Source organism: Labrus bergylta, chromosome 13, assembly GCF_963930695.1.
Source record: "Labrus bergylta chromosome 13, fLabBer1.1, whole genome shotgun sequence".
Lineage (NCBI taxonomy): Eukaryota > Metazoa > Chordata > Actinopteri > Labriformes > Labridae > Labrus > Labrus bergylta.
The window spans coordinates 7678168-7697139 of NC_089207.1; the positions used below are offsets into that span (position 1 = coordinate 7678168).

The 18972-nt window shown below is 36.9% G+C and overlaps 12 non-coding genes across 12 annotated transcripts; all 12 read left to right on the top strand.

Annotated features, from left to right (window-relative positions):
* Nucleotides 1–979: 979 nt before the first annotated feature.
* On the top strand, nucleotides 980–1098 carry LOC136181587 (5S ribosomal RNA). Its single transcript, XR_010667934.1, has one exon. It is a non-coding gene; the product is annotated as a 5S ribosomal RNA (ribosomal RNA).
* A 1399-nt stretch (nucleotides 1099–2497) lies between these two features.
* On the top strand, nucleotides 2498–2616 carry LOC136181588 (5S ribosomal RNA). Its single transcript, XR_010667935.1, has one exon. It is a non-coding gene; the product is annotated as a 5S ribosomal RNA (ribosomal RNA).
* A 1399-nt stretch (nucleotides 2617–4015) lies between these two features.
* Nucleotides 4016–4134, top strand: LOC136182072 (5S ribosomal RNA). Its single transcript, XR_010668390.1, has one exon. It is a non-coding gene; the product is annotated as a 5S ribosomal RNA (ribosomal RNA).
* A 1400-nt stretch (nucleotides 4135–5534) lies between these two features.
* On the top strand, nucleotides 5535–5653 carry LOC136181794 (5S ribosomal RNA). Its single transcript, XR_010668141.1, has one exon. It is a non-coding gene; the product is annotated as a 5S ribosomal RNA (ribosomal RNA).
* Nucleotides 5654–7052: 1399 nt separating this feature from the next.
* On the top strand, nucleotides 7053–7171 carry LOC136181803 (5S ribosomal RNA). Its single transcript, XR_010668150.1, has one exon. It is a non-coding gene; the product is annotated as a 5S ribosomal RNA (ribosomal RNA).
* Nucleotides 7172–8571: 1400 nt separating this feature from the next.
* On the top strand, nucleotides 8572–8690 carry LOC136181683 (5S ribosomal RNA). The gene has a single exon (XR_010668030.1). It is a non-coding gene; the product is annotated as a 5S ribosomal RNA (ribosomal RNA).
* A 1399-nt stretch (nucleotides 8691–10089) lies between these two features.
* Nucleotides 10090–10208, top strand: LOC136182073 (5S ribosomal RNA). Its single transcript, XR_010668391.1, has one exon. It is a non-coding gene; the product is annotated as a 5S ribosomal RNA (ribosomal RNA).
* Nucleotides 10209–11607: 1399 nt separating this feature from the next.
* LOC136181668 (5S ribosomal RNA) lies at nucleotides 11608–11726 on the top strand. The gene has a single exon (XR_010668015.1). It is a non-coding gene; the product is annotated as a 5S ribosomal RNA (ribosomal RNA).
* A 1399-nt stretch (nucleotides 11727–13125) lies between these two features.
* Nucleotides 13126–13244, top strand: LOC136182074 (5S ribosomal RNA). Its single transcript, XR_010668392.1, has one exon. It is a non-coding gene; the product is annotated as a 5S ribosomal RNA (ribosomal RNA).
* Nucleotides 13245–14643: 1399 nt separating this feature from the next.
* Nucleotides 14644–14762, top strand: LOC136182070 (5S ribosomal RNA). Its single transcript, XR_010668388.1, has one exon. It is a non-coding gene; the product is annotated as a 5S ribosomal RNA (ribosomal RNA).
* A 1400-nt stretch (nucleotides 14763–16162) lies between these two features.
* Nucleotides 16163–16281, top strand: LOC136181882 (5S ribosomal RNA). The gene has a single exon (XR_010668198.1). It is a non-coding gene; the product is annotated as a 5S ribosomal RNA (ribosomal RNA).
* Nucleotides 16282–17686: 1405 nt separating this feature from the next.
* Nucleotides 17687–17805, top strand: LOC136181485 (5S ribosomal RNA). Its single transcript, XR_010667832.1, has one exon. It is a non-coding gene; the product is annotated as a 5S ribosomal RNA (ribosomal RNA).
* The last annotated feature ends 1167 nt before the right edge of the window (nucleotides 17806–18972 follow it).

Consider the following 18972-nt stretch of genomic DNA (forward strand, 5'->3'; position numbering starts at 1 on the left):
ATTGAATTTAAAAAAAACCTGCAAACAAGTGATGCTTACTTATCAATCAATTGACGATTTTTCAGAAGTTGACCATTTCGCATCGTCACTTTTACTGTGGATTTATTAAGGTTTTCAATCCTGCAAACTTGTGAACAGTGAACAGCAGAAATAAGTTTAAATGTTGCATTAAGGCACACAAGATTTAGGATTATTATAGTAGCCTAAGCAGTGATTGATTAAGATACAAGGGACAACTCGAAATTATGTTTTTATCACCACTTACTTGTTTTGAGGTAATCTTGAATGACAAATGAATAAATCAGCCATTGCAATGTTTCATGTAGAAATCATAACCCTGTGGGGCATACATATTTGATCCCCTCACATTCTCCATTGTAACTAATCATTAAAAAAACAATCCTCCATTAGGAATCACAAAGGAACACTTACTAATTATATGAAAATTCATAATTATTACAATCAGTCCCTATATATGCTATAGATGATCCCCAATCAAAATTCAGTGTAAGCTACTTTGTAGGAAAGTAGAAGCAATGATAGACAAATAAAAAAAGAACTGCAGTGCATAGCAGGAGGTTACAGCGTGCCCTGCTGGCTGAAGCAGGTATTAAAAGCTTACAGCACCTGGTATTCCCAGGCGGTCTCCCATCCAAGTACTAACCAGGCCAGTTTTGAAAGAGGGAAGTTAATCTTCACGGAATCGGTTTGTTCAATGTGTTTATCAGACGTTTGAACGTTCAGTTTGCCCGCAAGTCGTGAAACAAGTCTTAAAAACAAGCTGCAAGTCTTTAGTTAACTCCCAGCGTCAAAGTATTGCTGAATCTAGTAAGATTAAGTGTAAGTCTATCCATAGGCCCACACGTTTGAGTAGAAAAGTAATAAAATCAACTAGGTCATAGTCACTTGCTCTAATTTTGGCGAGGTGTTACTTTAAACCTAAGTATGTATAAATAACCCTTTAACAACCTGTTCATTCGCTTACGGCCATACCACCCTGAACACGCCCGATCTCGTCCGATCTTGGAAGCTAAGCAGGGTCGGGCCTGGTTAGTACTTGGATGGGAGACCGCCTGGGAATACCAGGTGCTGTAAGCTTTTAATACCTCCTTTAGCCAGAAGAGGGCGCTGTTGCCTCACTAGTGGAGAAAGGACTGAGAGAAACAGGCCAGTGGAAAATGAAACATGATTTTATTTGGCAGTCTGTCCTCTTTTTTTTTGTTGCAATTTTCATCAATGTTTTCAGTGAGTATTAATACATATTACGCTCTCTGGAGGCTGTTTTCAAAGTTCAGTTTTACATTCAAAAAGTACATGTAGCCTACTTACGTAAGGACTACTGCATTAACATATTTTAATTACTTGTACTTAGGTTACTCTTTACTTCCCCACAACACTCTGGTAGCCATATTATACATTTGATTCAACTGGAAATATTCACCATCATTATAAATGTTTTCACATCAATAATAAACATTTACACCAAATCAGGAATTATTATAAATGATTACTATTAAGATTGAATTTAAAAAAAACCTGCAAACAAGTGATGCTTACTTATCAATCAATTGACGATTTTTCAGAAGTTGACCATTTCGCATCGTCACTTTTACTGTGGATTTATTAAGGTTTTCAATCCTGCAAACTTGTGAACAGTGAACAGCAGAAATAAGTTTAAATGTTGCATTAAGGCACACAAGATTTAGGATTATTATAGTAGCCTAAGCAGTGATTGATTAAGATACAAGGGACAACTCGAAATTATGTTTTTATCACCACTTACTTGTTTTGAGGTAATCTTGAATGACAAATGAATAAATCAGCCATTGCAATGTTTCATGTAGAAATCATAACCCTGTGGGGCATACATATTTGATCCCCTCACATTCTCCATTGTAACTAATCATTAAAAAAACAATCCTCCATTAGGAATCACAAAGGAACACTTACTAATTATATGAAAATTCATAATTATTACAATCAGTCCCTATATATGCTATAGATGATCCCCAATCAAAATTCAGTGTAAGCTACTTTGTAGGAAAGTAGAAGCAATGATAGACAAATAAAAAAAGAACTGCAGTGCATAGCAGGAGGTTACAGCGTGCCCTGCTGGCTGAAGCAGGTATTAAAAGCTTACAGCACCTGGTATTCCCAGGCGGTCTCCCATCCAAGTACTAACCAGGCCAGTTTTGAAAGAGGGAAGTTAATCTTCACGGAATCGGTTTGTTCAATGTGTTTATCAGACGTTTGAACGTTCAGTTTGCCCGCAAGTCGTGAAACAAGTCTTAAAAACAAGCTGCAAGTCTTTAGTTAACTCCCAGCGTCAAAGTATTGCTGAATCTAGTAAGATTAAGTGTAAGTCTATCCATAGGCCCACACGTTTGAGTAGAAAAGTAATAAAATCAACTAGGTCATAGTCACTTGCTCTAATTTTGGCGAGGTGTTACTTTAAACCTAAGTATGTATAAATAACCCTTTAACAACCTGTTCATTCGCTTACGGCCATACCACCCTGAACACGCCCGATCTCGTCCGATCTTGGAAGCTAAGCAGGGTCGGGCCTGGTTAGTACTTGGATGGGAGACCGCCTGGGAATACCAGGTGCTGTAAGCTTTTAATACCTCCTTTAGCCAGAAGAGGGCGCTGTTGCCTCACTAGTGGAGAAAGGACTGAGAGAAACAGGCCAGTGGAAAATGAAACATGATTTTATTTGGCAGTCTGTCCTCTTTTTTTTTGTTGCAATTTTCATCAATGTTTTCAGTGAGTATTAATACATATTACGCTCTCTGGAGGCTGTTTTCAAAGTTCAGTTTTACATTCAAAAAGTACATGTAGCCTACTTACGTAAGGACTACTGCATTAACATATTTTAATTACTTGTACTTAGGTTACTCTTTACTTCCCCACAACACTCTGGTAGCCATATTATACATTTGATTCAACTGGAAATATTCACCATCATTATAAATGTTTTCACATCAATAATAAACATTTACACCAAATCAGGAATTATTATAAATGATTACTATTAAGATTGAATTTAAAAAAAACCTGCAAACAAGTGATGCTTACTTATCAATCAATTGACGATTTTTCAGAAGTTGACCATTTCGCATCGTCACTTTTACTGTGGATTTATTAAGGTTTTCAATCCTGCAAACTTGTGAACAGTGAACAGCAGAAATAAGTTTAAATGTTGCATTAAGGCACACAAGATTTAGGATTATTATAGTAGCCTAAGCAGTGATTGATTAAGATACAAGGGACAACTCGAAATTATGTTTTTATCACCACTTACTTGTTTTGAGGTAATCTTGAATGACAAATGAATAAATCAGCCATTGCAATGTTTCATGTAGAAATCATAACCCTGTGGGGCATACATATTTGATCCCCTCACATTCTCCATTGTAACTAATCATTAAAAAAACAATCCTCCATTAGGAATCACAAAGGAACACTTACTAATTATATGAAAATTCATAATTATTACAATCAGTCCCTATATATGCTATAGATGATCCCCAATCAAAATTCAGTGTAAGCTACTTTGTAGGAAAGTAGAAGCAATGATAGACAAATAAAAAAAGAACTGCAGTGCATAGCAGGAGGTTACAGCGTGCCCTGCTGGCTGAAGCAGGTATTAAAAGCTTACAGCACCTGGTATTCCCAGGCGGTCTCCCATCCAAGTACTAACCAGGCCAGTTTTGAAAGAGGGAAGTTAATCTTCACGGAATCGGTTTGTTCAATGTGTTTATCAGACGTTTGAACGTTCAGTTTGCCCGCAAGTCGTGAAACAAGTCTTAAAAACAAGCTGCAAGTCTTTAGTTAACTCCCAGCGTCAAAGTATTGCTGAATCTAGTAAGATTAAGTGTAAGTCTATCCATAGGCCCACACGTTTGAGTAGAAAAGTAATAAAATCAACTAGGTCATAGTCACTTGCTCTAATTTTGGCGAGGTGTTACTTTAAACCTAAGTATGTATAAATAACCCTTTAACAACCTGTTCATTCGCTTACGGCCATACCACCCTGAACACGCCCGATCTCGTCCGATCTCGGAAGCTAAGCAGGGTCGGGCCTGGTTAGTACTTGGATGGGAGACCGCCTGGGAATACCAGGTGCTGTAAGCTTTTAATACCTCCTTTAGCCAGAAGAGGGCGCTGTTGCCTCACTAGTGGAGAAAGGACTGAGAGAAACAGGCCAGTGGAAAATGAAACATGATTTTATTTGGCAGTCTGTCCTCTTTTTTTGTTGTTGCAATTTTCATCAATGTTTTCAGTGAGTATTAATACATATTACGCTCTCTGGAGGCTGTTTTCAAAGTTCAGTTTTACATTCAAAAAGTACATGTAGCCTACTTACGTAAGGACTACTGCATTAACATATTTTAATTACTTGTACTTAGGTTACTCTTTACTTCCCCACAACACTCTGGTAGCCATATTATACATTTGATTCAACTGGAAATATTCACCATCATTATAAATGTTTTCACATCAATAATAAACATTTACACCAAATCAGGAATTATTATAAATGATTACTATTAAGATTGAATTTAAAAAAAACCTGCAAACAAGTGATGCTTACTTATCAATCAATTGACGATTTTTCAGAAGTTGACCATTTCGCATCGTCACTTTTACTGTGGATTTATTAAGGTTTTCAATCCTGCAAACTTGTGAACAGTGAACAGCAGAAATAAGTTTAAATGTTGCATTAAGGCACACAAGATTTAGGATTATTATAGTAGCCTAAGCAGTGATTGATTAAGATACAAGGGACAACTCGAAATTATGTTTTTATCACCACTTACTTGTTTTGAGGTAATCTTGAATGACAAATGAATAAATCAGCCATTGCAATGTTTCATGTAGAAATCATAACCCTGTGGGGCATACATATTTGATCCCCTCACATTCTCCATTGTAACTAATCATTAAAAAAACAATCCTCCATTAGGAATCACAAAGGAACACTTACTAATTATATGAAAATTCATAATTATTACAATCAGTCCCTATATATGCTATAGATGATCCCCAATCAAAATTCAGTGTAAGCTACTTTGTAGGAAAGTAGAAGCAATGATAGACAAATAAAAAAAGAACTGCAGTGCATAGCAGGAGGTTACAGCGTGCCCTGCTGGCTGAAGCAGGTATTAAAAGCTTACAGCACCTGGTATTCCCAGGCGGTCTCCCATCCAAGTACTAACCAGGCCAGTTTTGAAAGAGGGAAGTTAATCTTCACGGAATCGGTTTGTTCAATGTGTTTATCAGACGTTTGAACGTTCAGTTTGCCCGCAAGTCGTGAAACAAGTCTTAAAAACAAGCTGCAAGTCTTTAGTTAACTCCCAGCGTCAAAGTATTGCTGAATCTAGTAAGATTAAGTGTAAGTCTATCCATAGGCCCACACGTTTGAGTAGAAAAGTAATAAAATCAACTAGGTCATAGTCACTTGCTCTAATTTTGGCGAGGTGTTACTTTAAACCTAAGTATGTATAAATAACCCTTTAACAACCTGTTCATTCGCTTACGGCCATACCACCCTGAACACGCCCGATCTCGTCCGATCTTGGAAGCTAAGCAGGGTCGGGCCTGGTTAGTACTTGGATGAGAGACCGCCTGGGAATACCAGGTGCTGTAAGCTTTTAATACCTCCTTTAGCCAGAAGAGGGCGCTGTTGCCTCACTAGTGGAGAAAGGACTGAGAGAAACAGGCCAGTGGAAAATGAAACATGATTTTATTTGGCAGTCTGTCCTCTTTTTTTTTGTTGCAATTTTCATCAATGTTTTCAGTGAGTATTAATACATATTACGCTCTCTGGAGGCTGTTTTCAAAGTTCAGTTTTACATTCAAAAAGTACATGTAGCCTACTTACGTAAGGACTACTGCATTAACATATTTTAATTACTTGTACTTAGGTTACTCTTTACTTCCCCACAACACTCTGGTAGCCATATTATACATTTGATTCAACTGGAAATATTCACCATCATTATAAATGTTTTCACATCAATAATAAACATTTACACCAAATCAGGAATTATTATAAATGATTACTATTAAGATTGAATTTAAAAAAAACCTGCAAACAAGTGATGCTTACTTATCAATCAATTGACGATTTTTCAGAAGTTGACCATTTCGCATCGTCACTTTTACTGTGGATTTATTAAGGTTTTCAATCCTGCAAACTTGTGAACAGTGAACAGCAGAAATAAGTTTAAATGTTGCATTAAGGCACACAAGATTTAGGATTATTATAGTAGCCTAAGCAGTGATTGATTAAGATACAAGGGACAACTCGAAATTATGTTTTTATCACCACTTACTTGTTTTGAGGTAATCTTGAATGACAAATGAATAAATCAGCCATTGCAATGTTTCATGTAGAAATCATAACCCTGTGGGGCATACATATTTGATCCCCTCACATTCTCCATTGTAACTAATCATTAAAAAAACAATCCTCCATTAGGAATCACAAAGGAACACTTACTAATTATATGAAAATTCATAATTATTACAATCAGTCCCTATATATGCTATAGATGATCCCCAATCAAAATTCAGTGTAAGCTACTTTGTAGGAAAGTAGAAGCAATGATAGACAAATAAAAAAAGAACTGCAGTGCATAGCAGGAGGTTACAGCGTGCCCTGCTGGCTGAAGCAGGTATTAAAAGCTTACAGCACCTGGTATTCCCAGGCGGTCTCCCATCCAAGTACTAACCAGGCCAGTTTTGAAAGAGGGAAGTTAATCTTCACGGAATCGGTTTGTTCAATGTGTTTATCAGACGTTTGAACGTTCAGTTTGCCCGCAAGTCGTGAAACAAGTCTTAAAAACAAGCTGCAAGTCTTTAGTTAACTCCCAGCGTCAAAGTATTGCTGAATCTAGTAAGATTAAGTGTAAGTCTATCCATAGGCCCACACGTTTGAGTAGAAAAGTAATAAAATCAACTAGGTCATAGTCACTTGCTCTAATTTTGGCGAGGTGTTACTTTAAACCTAAGTATGTATAAATAACCCTTTAACAACCTGTTCATTCGCTTACGGCCATACCACCCTGAACAGGCCCGATCTCGTCCGATCTTGGAAGCTAAGCAGGGTCGGGCCTGGTTAGTACTTGGATGGGAGACCGCCTGGGAATACCAGGTGCTGTAAGCTTTTAATACCTCCTTTAGCCAGAAGAGGGCGCTGTTGCCTCACTAGTGGAGAAAGGACTGAGAGAAACAGGCCAGTGGAAAATGAAACATGATTTTATTTGGCAGTCTGTCCTCTTTTTTTGTTGTTGCAATTTTCATCAATGTTTTCAGTGAGTATTAATACATATTACGCTCTCTGGAGGCTGTTTTCAAAGTTCAGTTTTACATTCAAAAAGTACATGTAGCCTACTTACGTAAGGACTACTGCATTAACATATTTTAATTACTTGTACTTAGGTTACTCTTTACTTCCCCACAACACTCTGGTAGCCATATTATACATTTGATTCAACTGGAAATATTCACCATCATTATAAATGTTTTCACATCAATAATAAACATTTACACCAAATCAGGAATTATTATAAATGATTACTATTAAGATTGAATTTAAAAAAAACCTGCAAACAAGTGATGCTTACTTATCAATCAATTGACGATTTTTCAGAAGTTGACCATTTCGCATCGTCACTTTTACTGTGGATTTATTAAGGTTTTCAATCCTGCAAACTTGTGAACAGTGAACAGCAGAAATAAGTTTAAATGTTGCATTAAGGCACACAAGATTTAGGATTATTATAGTAGCCTAAGCAGTGATTGATTAAGATACAAGGGACAACTCGAAATTATGTTTTTATCACCACTTACTTGTTTTGAGGTAATCTTGAATGACAAATGAATAAATCAGCCATTGCAATGTTTCATGTAGAAATCATAACCCTGTGGGGCATACATATTTGATCCCCTCACATTCTCCATTGTAACTAATCATTAAAAAAACAATCCTCCATTAGGAATCACAAAGGAACACTTACTAATTATATGAAAATTCATAATTATTACAATCAGTCCCTATATATGCTATAGATGATCCCCAATCAAAATTCAGTGTAAGCTACTTTGTAGGAAAGTAGAAGCAATGATAGACAAATAAAAAAAGAACTGCAGTGCATAGCAGGAGGTTACAGCGTGCCCTGCTGGCTGAAGCAGGTATTAAAAGCTTACAGCACCTGGTATTCCCAGGCGGTCTCCCATCCAAGTACTAACCAGGCCAGTTTTGAAAGAGGGAAGTTAATCTTCACGGAATCGGTTTGTTCAATGTGTTTATCAGACGTTTGAACGTTCAGTTTGCCCGCAAGTCGTGAAACAAGTCTTAAAAACAAGCTGCAAGTCTTTAGTTAACTCCCAGCGTCAAAGTATTGCTGAATCTAGTAAGATTAAGTGTAAGTCTATCCATAGGCCCACACGTTTGAGTAGAAAAGTAATAAAATCAACTAGGTCATAGTCACTTGCTCTAATTTTGGCGAGGTGTTACTTTAAACCTAAGTATGTATAAATAACCCTTTAACAACCTGTTCATTCGCTTACGGCCATACCACCCTGAACACGCCCGATCTCGTCCGATCTCGGAAGCTAAGCAGGGTCGGGCCTGGTTAGTACTTGGATGAGAGACCGCCTGGGAATACCAGGTGCTGTAAGCTTTTAATACCTCCTTTAGCCAGAAGAGGGCGCTGTTGCCTCACTAGTGGAGAAAGGACTGAGAGAAACAGGCCAGTGGAAAATGAAACATGATTTTATTTGGCAGTCTGTCCTCTTTTTTTTTGTTGCAATTTTCATCAATGTTTTCAGTGAGTATTAATACATATTACGCTCTCTGGAGGCTGTTTTCAAAGTTCAGTTTTACATTCAAAAAGTACATGTAGCCTACTTACGTAAGGACTACTGCATTAACATATTTTAATTACTTGTACTTAGGTTACTCTTTACTTCCCCACAACACTCTGGTAGCCATATTATACATTTGATTCAACTGGAAATATTCACCATCATTATAAATGTTTTCACATCAATAATAAACATTTACACCAAATCAGGAATTATTATAAATGATTACTATTAAGATTGAATTTAAAAAAAACCTGCAAACAAGTGATGCTTACTTATCAATCAATTGACGATTTTTCAGAAGTTGACCATTTCGCATCGTCACTTTTACTGTGGATTTATTAAGGTTTTCAATCCTGCAAACTTGTGAACAGTGAACAGCAGAAATAAGTTTAAATGTTGCATTAAGGCACACAAGATTTAGGATTATTATAGTAGCCTAAGCAGTGATTGATTAAGATACAAGGGACAACTCGAAATTATGTTTTTATCACCACTTACTTGTTTTGAGGTAATCTTGAATGACAAATGAATAAATCAGCCATTGCAATGTTTCATGTAGAAATCATAACCCTGTGGGGCATACATATTTGATCCCCTCACATTCTCCATTGTAACTAATCATTAAAAAAACAATCCTCCATTAGGAATCACAAAGGAACACTTACTAATTATATGAAAATTCATAATTATTACAATCAGTCCCTATATATGCTATAGATGATCCCCAATCAAAATTCAGTGTAAGCTACTTTGTAGGAAAGTAGAAGCAATGATAGACAAATAAAAAAAGAACTGCAGTGCATAGCAGGAGGTTACAGCGTGCCCTGCTGGCTGAAGCAGGTATTAAAAGCTTACAGCACCTGGTATTCCCAGGCGGTCTCCCATCCAAGTACTAACCAGGCCAGTTTTGAAAGAGGGAAGTTAATCTTCACGGAATCGGTTTGTTCAATGTGTTTATCAGACGTTTGAACGTTCAGTTTGCCCGCAAGTCGTGAAACAAGTCTTAAAAACAAGCTGCAAGTCTTTAGTTAACTCCCAGCGTCAAAGTATTGCTGAATCTAGTAAGATTAAGTGTAAGTCTATCCATAGGCCCACACGTTTGAGTAGAAAAGTAATAAAATCAACTAGGTCATAGTCACTTGCTCTAATTTTGGCGAGGTGTTACTTTAAACCTAAGTATGTATAAATAACCCTTTAACAACCTGTTCATTCGCTTACGGCCATACCACCCTGAACACGCCCGATCTCGTCCGATCTCGGAAGCTAAGCAGGGTCGGGCCTGGTTAGTACTTGGATGGGAGACCGCCTGGGAATACCAGGTGCTGTAAGCTTTTAATACCTCCTTTAGCCAGAAGAGGGCGCTGTTGCCTCACTAGTGGAGAAAGGACTGAGAGAAACAGGCCAGTGGAAAATGAAACATGATTTTATTTGGCAGTCTGTCCTCTTTTTTTTTGTTGCAATTTTCATCAATGTTTTCAGTGAGTATTAATACATATTACGCTCTCTGGAGGCTGTTTTCAAAGTTCAGTTTTACATTCAAAAAGTACATGTAGCCTACTTACGTAAGGACTACTGCATTAACATATTTTAATTACTTGTACTTAGGTTACTCTTTACTTCCCCACAACACTCTGGTAGCCATATTATACATTTGATTCAACTGGAAATATTCACCATCATTATAAATGTTTTCACATCAATAATAAACATTTACACCAAATCAGGAATTATTATAAATGATTACTATTAAGATTGAATTTAAAAAAAACCTGCAAACAAGTGATGCTTACTTATCAATCAATTGACGATTTTTCAGAAGTTGACCATTTTGCATCGTCACTTTTACTGTGGATTTATTAAGGTTTTCAATCCTGCAAACTTGTGAACAGTGAACAGCAGAAATAAGTTTAAATGTTGCATTAAGGCACACAAGATTTAGGATTATTATAGTAGCCTAAGCAGTGATTGATTAAGATACAAGGGACAACTCGAAATTATGTTTTTATCACCACTTACTTGTTTTGAGGTAATCTTGAATGACAAATGAATAAATCAGCCATTGCAATGTTTCATGTAGAAATCATAACCCTGTGGGGCATACATATTTGATCCCCTCACATTCTCCATTGTAACTAATCATTAAAAAAACAATCCTCCATTAGGAATCACAAAGGAACACTTACTAATTATATGAAAATTCATAATTATTACAATCAGTCCCTATATATGCTATAGATGATCCCCAATCAAAATTCAGTGTAAGCTACTTTGTAGGAAAGTAGAAGCAATGATAGACAAATAAAAAAAGAACTGCAGTGCATAGCAGGAGGTTACAGCGTGCCCTGCTGGCTGAAGCAGGTATTAAAAGCTTACAGCACCTGGTATTCCCAGGCGGTCTCCCATCCAAGTACTAACCAGGCCAGTTTTGAAAGAGGGAAGTTAATCTTCACGGAATCGGTTTGTTCAATGTGTTTATCAGACGTTTGAACGTTCAGTTTGCCCGCAAGTCGTGAAACAAGTCTTAAAAACAAGCTGCAAGTCTTTAGTTAACTCCCAGCGTCAAAGTATTGCTGAATCTAGTAAGATTAAGTGTAAGTCTATCCATAGGCCCACACGTTTGAGTAGAAAAGTAATAAAATCAACTAGGTCATAGTCACTTGCTCTAATTTTGGCGAGGTGTTACTTTAAACCTAAGTATGTATAAATAACCCTTTAACAACCTGTTCATTCGCTTACGGCCATACCACCCTGAACACCCCCGATCTCATCCGATCTCGGAAACTAAGCAGGGTCGGGCCTGGTTAGTACTTGGATGGGAGACCGCCTGGGAATACCAGGTGCTGTAAGCTTTTAATACCTCCTTTAGCCAGAAGAGGGCGCTGTTGCCTCACTAGTGGAGAAAGGACTGAGAGAAACAGGCCAGTGGAAAATGAAACATGATTTTATTTGGCAGTCTGTTCTCTTTTTTTTTGTTGCAATTTTCATCAGTGTTTTCAGTGAGTATTAATACATATTACGCTCTCTGGAGGCTGTTTTCAAAGTTCAGTTTTACATTCAAAAAGTACATGTAGCCTACTTACGTAAGGACTACTGCATTAACATATTTTAATTACTTGTACTTAGGTTACTCTTTACTTCCCCACAACACTCTGGTAGCCATATTATACATTTGATTCAACTGGAAATATTCACCATCATTATAAATGTTTTCACATCAATAATAAACATTTACACCAAATCAGGAATTATTATAAATGATTACTATTAAGATTGAATTTAAAAAAAACCTGCAAACAAGTGATGCTTACTTATCAATCAATTGACGATTTTTCAGAAGTTGACCATTTCGCATCGTCACTTTTACTGTGGATTTATTAAGGTTTTCAATCCTGCAAACTTGTGAACAGTGAACAGCAGAAATAAGTTTAAATGTTGCATTAAGGCACACAAGATTTAGGATTATTATAGTAGCCTAAGCAGTGATTGATTAAGATACAAGGGACAACTCGAAATTATGTTTTTATCACCACTTACTTGTTTTGAGGTAATCTTGAATGACAAATGAATAAATCAGCCATTGCAATGTTTCATGTAGAAATCATAACCCTGTGGGGCATACATATTTGATCCCCTCACATTCTCCATTGTAACTAATCATTAAAAAAACAATCCTCCATTAGGAATCACAAAGGAACACTTACTAATTATATGAAAATTCATAATTATTACAATCAGTCCCTATATATGCTATAGATGATCCCCAATCAAAATTCAGTGTAAGCTACTTTGTAGGAAAGTAGAAGCAATGATAGACAAATAAAAAAAGAACTGCAGTGCATAGCAGGAGGTTACAGCGTCCCCTGCTGGCTGAAGCAGGTATTAAAAGCTTACAGCACCTGGGATTCCCAGGCGGTCTCCCATCCAAGTACTAACCAGGCCAGTTTTGAAAGAGGGAAGTTAATCTTCACGGAATCGGTTTGTTCAATGTGTTTATCAGACGTTTGAACGTTCAGTTTGCCCGCAAGTCGTGAAACAAGTCTTAAAAACAAGCTGCAAGTCTTTAGTTAACTCCCAGCGTCAAAGTATTGCTGAATCTAGTAAGATTAAGTGTAAGTCTATCCATAGGCCCACACGTTTGAGTAGAAAAGTAATAAAATCAACTAGGTCATAGTCACTTGCTCTAATTTTGGCGAGGTGTTACTTTAAACCTAAGTATGTATAAATAACCCTTTAACAACCTGTTCATTCGCTTACGGCCATACCACCCTGAACACGCCCGATCTCGTCCGATCTCGGAAGCTAAGCAGGGTCGGGCCTGGTTAGTACTTGGATGGGAGACCGCCTGGGAATACCAGGTGCTGTAAGCTTTTAATACCTCCTTTAGCCAGAAGAGGGCGCTGTTGCCTCACTAGTGGAGAAAGGACTGAGAGAAACAGGCCAGTGGAAAATGAAACATGATTTTATTTGGCAGTCTGTTCTCTTTTTTTTTGTTGCAATTTTCATCAGTGTTTTCAGTGAGTATTAATACATATTACGCTCTCTGGAGGCTGTTTTCAAAGTTCAGTTTTACATTCAAAAAGTACATGTAGCCTACTTACGTAAGGACTACTGCATTAACATATTTTAATTACTTGTACTTAGGTTACTCTTTACTTCCCCACAACACTCTGGTAGCCATATTATACATTTGATTCAACTGGAAATATTCACCATCATTATAAATGTTTTCACATCAATAATAAACATTTACACCAAATCAGGAATTATTATAAATGATTACTATTAAGATTGAATTTAAAAAAAACCTGCAAACAAGTGATGCTTACTTATCAATCAATTGACGATTTTTCAGAAGTTGACCATTTCGCATCGTCACTTTTACTGTGGATTTATTAAGGTTTTCAATCCTGCAAACTTGTGAACAGTGAACAGCAGAAATAAGTTTAAATGTTGCATTAAGGCACACAAGATTTAGGATTATTATAGTAGCCTAAGCAGTGATTGATTAAGATACAAGGGACAACTCGAAATTATGTTTTTATCACCACTTACTTGTTTTGAGGTAATCTTGAATGACAAATGAATAAATCAGCCATTGCAATGTTTCATGTAGAAATCATAACCCTGTGGGGCATACATATTTGATCCCCTCACATTCTCCATTGTAACTAATCATTAAAAAAACAATCCTCCATTAGGAATCAGAAAGGAACACTTACTAATTATATGAAAATTCATAATTATTACAATCAGTCCCTATATATGCTATAGATGATCCCCAATCAAAATTCAGTGTAAGCTACTTTGTAGGAAAGTAGAAGCAATGATAGACAAATAAAAAAAGAACTGCAGTGCATAGCAGGAGGTTACAGCGTCCCCTGCTGGCTGAAGCAGGTATTAAAAGCTTACAGCACCTGGGATTCCCAGGCGGTCTCCCATCCAAGTACTAACCAGGCCAGTTTTGAAAGAGGGAAGTTAATCTTCACGGAATCGGTTTGTTCAATGTGTTTATCAGACGTTTGAACGTTCAGTTTGCCCGCAAGTCGTGAAACAAGTCTTAAAAACAAGCTGCAAGTCTTTAGTTAACTCCCAGCGTCAAAGTATTGCTGAATCTAGTAAGATTAAGTGTAAGTCTATCCATAGGCCCACACGTTTGAGTAGAAAAGTAATAAAATCAACTAGGTCATAGTCACTTGCTCTAATTTTGGCGAGGTGTTACTTTAAACCTAAGTATGTATAAATAACCCTTTAACAACCTGTTCATTCGCTTACGGCCATACCACCCTGAACACGCCCGATCTCGTCCGATCTCGGAAGCTAAGCAGGGTTGGGCCTGGTTAGTACTTGGATGGGAGACCGCCTGGGAATACCAGGTGCTGTAAGCTTTTAATACCTCCTTTAGCCAGAAGAGGGCGCTGTTGCCTCACTAGTGGAGAAAGGACTGAGAGAAACAGGCCAGTGGAAAATGAAACATGATTTTATTTGGCAGTCTGTCCTCTTTTTTTTTGTTGCAATTTTCATCAATGTTTTCAGTGAGTATTAATACATATTACGCTCTCTGGAGGCTGTTTTCAAAGTTCAGTTTTACATTCAAAAAGTACATGTAGCCTACTTACGTAAGGACTACTGCATTAACATATTTTAATTACTTGTACTTAGGTTACTCTTTACTTCCCCACAACACTCTGGTAGCCATATTATACATTTGATTCAACTGGAAATATTCACCATCATTATAAATGTTTTCACATCAATAATAAACATTTACACCAAATCAGGAATTATTATAAATGATTACTATTAAGATTGAATTTAAAAAAAACCTGCAAACAAGTGATGCTTACTTATCAATCAATTGACGATTTTTCAGAAGTTGACCATTTCGCATCGTCACTTTTACTGTGGATTTATTAAGGTTTTCAATCCTGCAAACTTGTGAACAGTGAACAGCAGAAATAAGTTTAAATGTTGCATTAAGGCACACAAGATTTAGGATTATTATAGTAGCCTAAGCAGTGATTGATTAAGATACAAGGGACAACTCGAAATTATGTTTTTATCACCACTTACTTGTTTTGAGGTAATCTTGAATGACAAATGAATAAATCAGCCATTGCAATGTTTCATGTAGAAATCATAACCCTGTGGGGCATACATATTTGATCCCCTCACATTCTCCATTGTAACTAATCATTAAAAAAAACAATCCTCCATTAGGAATCACAAAGGAACACTTACTAATTATATGAAAATTCATAATTATTACAATCAGTCCCTATATATGCTATAGATGATCCCCAATCAAAATTCAGTGTAAGCTACTTTGTAGGAAAGTAGAAGCAATGATAGACAAATAAAAAAAGAACTGCAGTGCATAGCAGGAGGTTACAGCGTCCCCTGCTGGCTGAAGCAGGTATTAAAAGCTTACAGCACCTGGGATTCCCAGGCGGTCTCCCATCCAAGTACTAACCAGGCCAGTTTTGAAAGAGGGAAGTTAATCTTCACGGAATCGGTTTGTTCAATGTGTTTATCAGACGTTTGAACGTTCAGTTTGCCCGCAAGTCGTGAAACAAGTCTTAAAAACAAGCTGCAAGTCTTTAGTTAACTCCCAGCGTCAAAGTATTGCTGAATCTAGTAAGATTAAGTGTAAGTCTATCCATAGGCCCACACGTTTGAGTAGAAAAGTAATAAAATCAACTAGGTCATAGTCACTTGCTCTAATTTTGGCGAGGTGTTACTTTAAACCTAAGTATGTATAAATAACCCTTTAACAACCTGTTTATTCGCTTACGGCCATACCACCCTGAACACGCCCGATCTCATCCGATCTCGGAAGCTAAGCAGGGTCGGGCCTGGTTAGTACTTGGATGGGAGACCGCCTGGGAATACCAGGTGCTGTAAGCTTTTAATACCTCCTTTAGCCAGAAGAGGGCGCTGTTGCCTCACTAGTGGAGAAAGGACTGAGAGAAACAGGCCAGTGGAAAATGAAACATGATTTTATTTGGCAGTCTGTCCTCTCTTTTTTTTTTGTTGTTGCAATTTTCATCAATGTTTTCAGTGAGTATTAATACATATTACGCTCTCTGGAGGCTGTTTTCAAAGTTCAGTTTTACATTCAAAAAGTACATGTAGCCTACTTAAGTAAGGACTACTGCATTAACATATTTTAATTACTTGTACTTAGGTTACTCTTTACTTCCCCACAACACTCTGGTAGCCATATTATACATTTGATTCAACTGGAAATATTCACCATCATTATAAATGTTTTCACATCAATAATAAACATTTACACCAAATCAGGAATTATTATAAATGATTACTATTAAGATTGAATTTAAAAAAAACCTGCAAACAAGTGATGCTTACTTATCAATCAATTGACGATTTTTCAGAAGTTGACCATTTCGCATCGTCACTTTTACTGTGGATTTATTAAGGTTTTCAATCCTGCAAACTTGTGAACAGTGAACAGCAGAAATAAGTTTAAATGTTGCATTAAGGCACACAAGATTTAGGATTATTATAGTAGCCTAAGCAGTGATTGATTAAGATACAAGGGACAACTCGAAATTATGTTTTTATCACCACTTACTTGTTTTGAGGTAATCTTGAATGACAAATGAATAAATCAGCCATTGCAATGTTTCATGTAGAAATCATAACCCTGTGGGGCATACATATTTGATCCCCTCACATTCTCCATTGTAACTAATCATTAAAAAAACAATCCTCCATTAGGAATCACAAAGGAACACTTACTAATTATATGAAAATTCATAATTATTACAATCAGTCCCTATATATGCTATAGATGATCCCCAATCAAAATTCAGTGTAAGCTACTTTGTAGGAAAGTAGAAGCAATGATAGACAAATAAAAAAAGAACTGCAGTGCATAGCAGGAGGTTACAGCGTCCCCTGCTGGCTGAAGCAGGTATTAAAAGCTTACAGCACCTGGGATTCCCAGGCGGTCTCCCATCCAAGTACTAACCAGGCCAGTTTTGAAAGAGGGAAGTTAATCTTCACGGAATCGGTTTGTTCAATGTGTTTATCAGACGTTTGAACGTTCAGTTTGCCCGCAAGTCGTGAAACAAGTCTTAAAAACAAGCTGCAAGTCTTTAGTTAACTCCCAGCGTCAAAGTATTGCTGAATCTAGTAAGATTAAGTGTAAATCTATCCATAGGCCCACACGTTTGAGTAGAAAAGTAATAAAATCAACTAGGTCATAGTCACTTGCTCTAATTTTGGCGAGGTGTTACTTTAAACCTAAGTATGTATAAATAACCCTTTAACAACCTGTTCATTCACTTACGGCCATACCACCCTGAACACGCCCGATCTCGTCCGATCTCGGAAGCTAAGCAGGGTCGGGCCTGGTTAGTACTTGGATGGGAGACCGCCTGGGAATACCAGGTGCTGTAAGCTTTTAATACCTCCTTTAGCCAGAAGAGGGCGCTGTTGCCTCACTAGTGGAGAAAGGACTGAGAGAAACAGGCCAGTGGAAAATGAAACATGATTTTATTTGGCAGTCTGTCCTCTTTTTTTTTGTTGCAATTTTCATCAATGTTTTCAGTGAGTATTAATACATATTACGCTCTCTGGAGGCTGTTTTCAAAGTTCAGTTTTACATTCAAAAAGTACATGTAGCCTACTTACGTAAGGACTACTGCATTAACATATTTTAATTACTTGTACTTAGGTTACTCTTTACTTCCCCACAACACTCTGGTAGCCATATTATACATTTGATTCAACTGGAAATATTCACCATCATTATAAATGTTTTCACATCAATAATAAACATTTACACCAAATCAGGAATTATTATAAATGATTACTATTAAGATTGAATTTAAAAAAAACCTGCAAACAAGTGATGCTTACTTATCAATCAATTGACGATTTTTCAGAAGTTGACCATTTCGCATCGTCACTTTTACTGTGGATTTATTAAGGTTTTCAATCCTGCAAACTTGTGAACAGTGAACAGCAGAAATAAGTTTAAATGTTGCATTAAGGCACACAAGATTTAGGATTATTATAGTAGCCTAAGCAGTGATTGATTAAGATACAAGGGACAACTCGAAATTATGTTTTTATCACCACTTACTTGTTTTGAGGTAATCTTGAATGACAAATGAATAAATCAGCCATTGCAATGTTTCATGTAGAAATCATAACCCTGTGGGGCATACATATTTGATCCCCTCACATTCTCCATTGTAACTAATCATTAAAAAAAACAATCCTCCATTAGGAATCACAAAGGAACACTTACTAATTATATGAAAATTCATAATTATTACAATCAGTCCCTATATATGCTATAGATGATCCCCAATCAAAATTCAGTGTAAGCTACTTTGTAGGAAAGTAGAAGCAATGATAGACAAATAAAAAAAGAACTGCAGTGCATAGCAGGAGGTTACAGCGTCCCCTGCTGGCTGAAGCAGGTATTAAAAGCTTACAGCACCTGGTATTCCCAGGCGGTCTCCCATCCAAGTACTAACCAGGCCAGTTTTGAAAGAGGGAAGTTAATCTTCACGGAATCGGTTTGTTCAATGTGTTTATCAGACGTTTGAACGTTCAGTT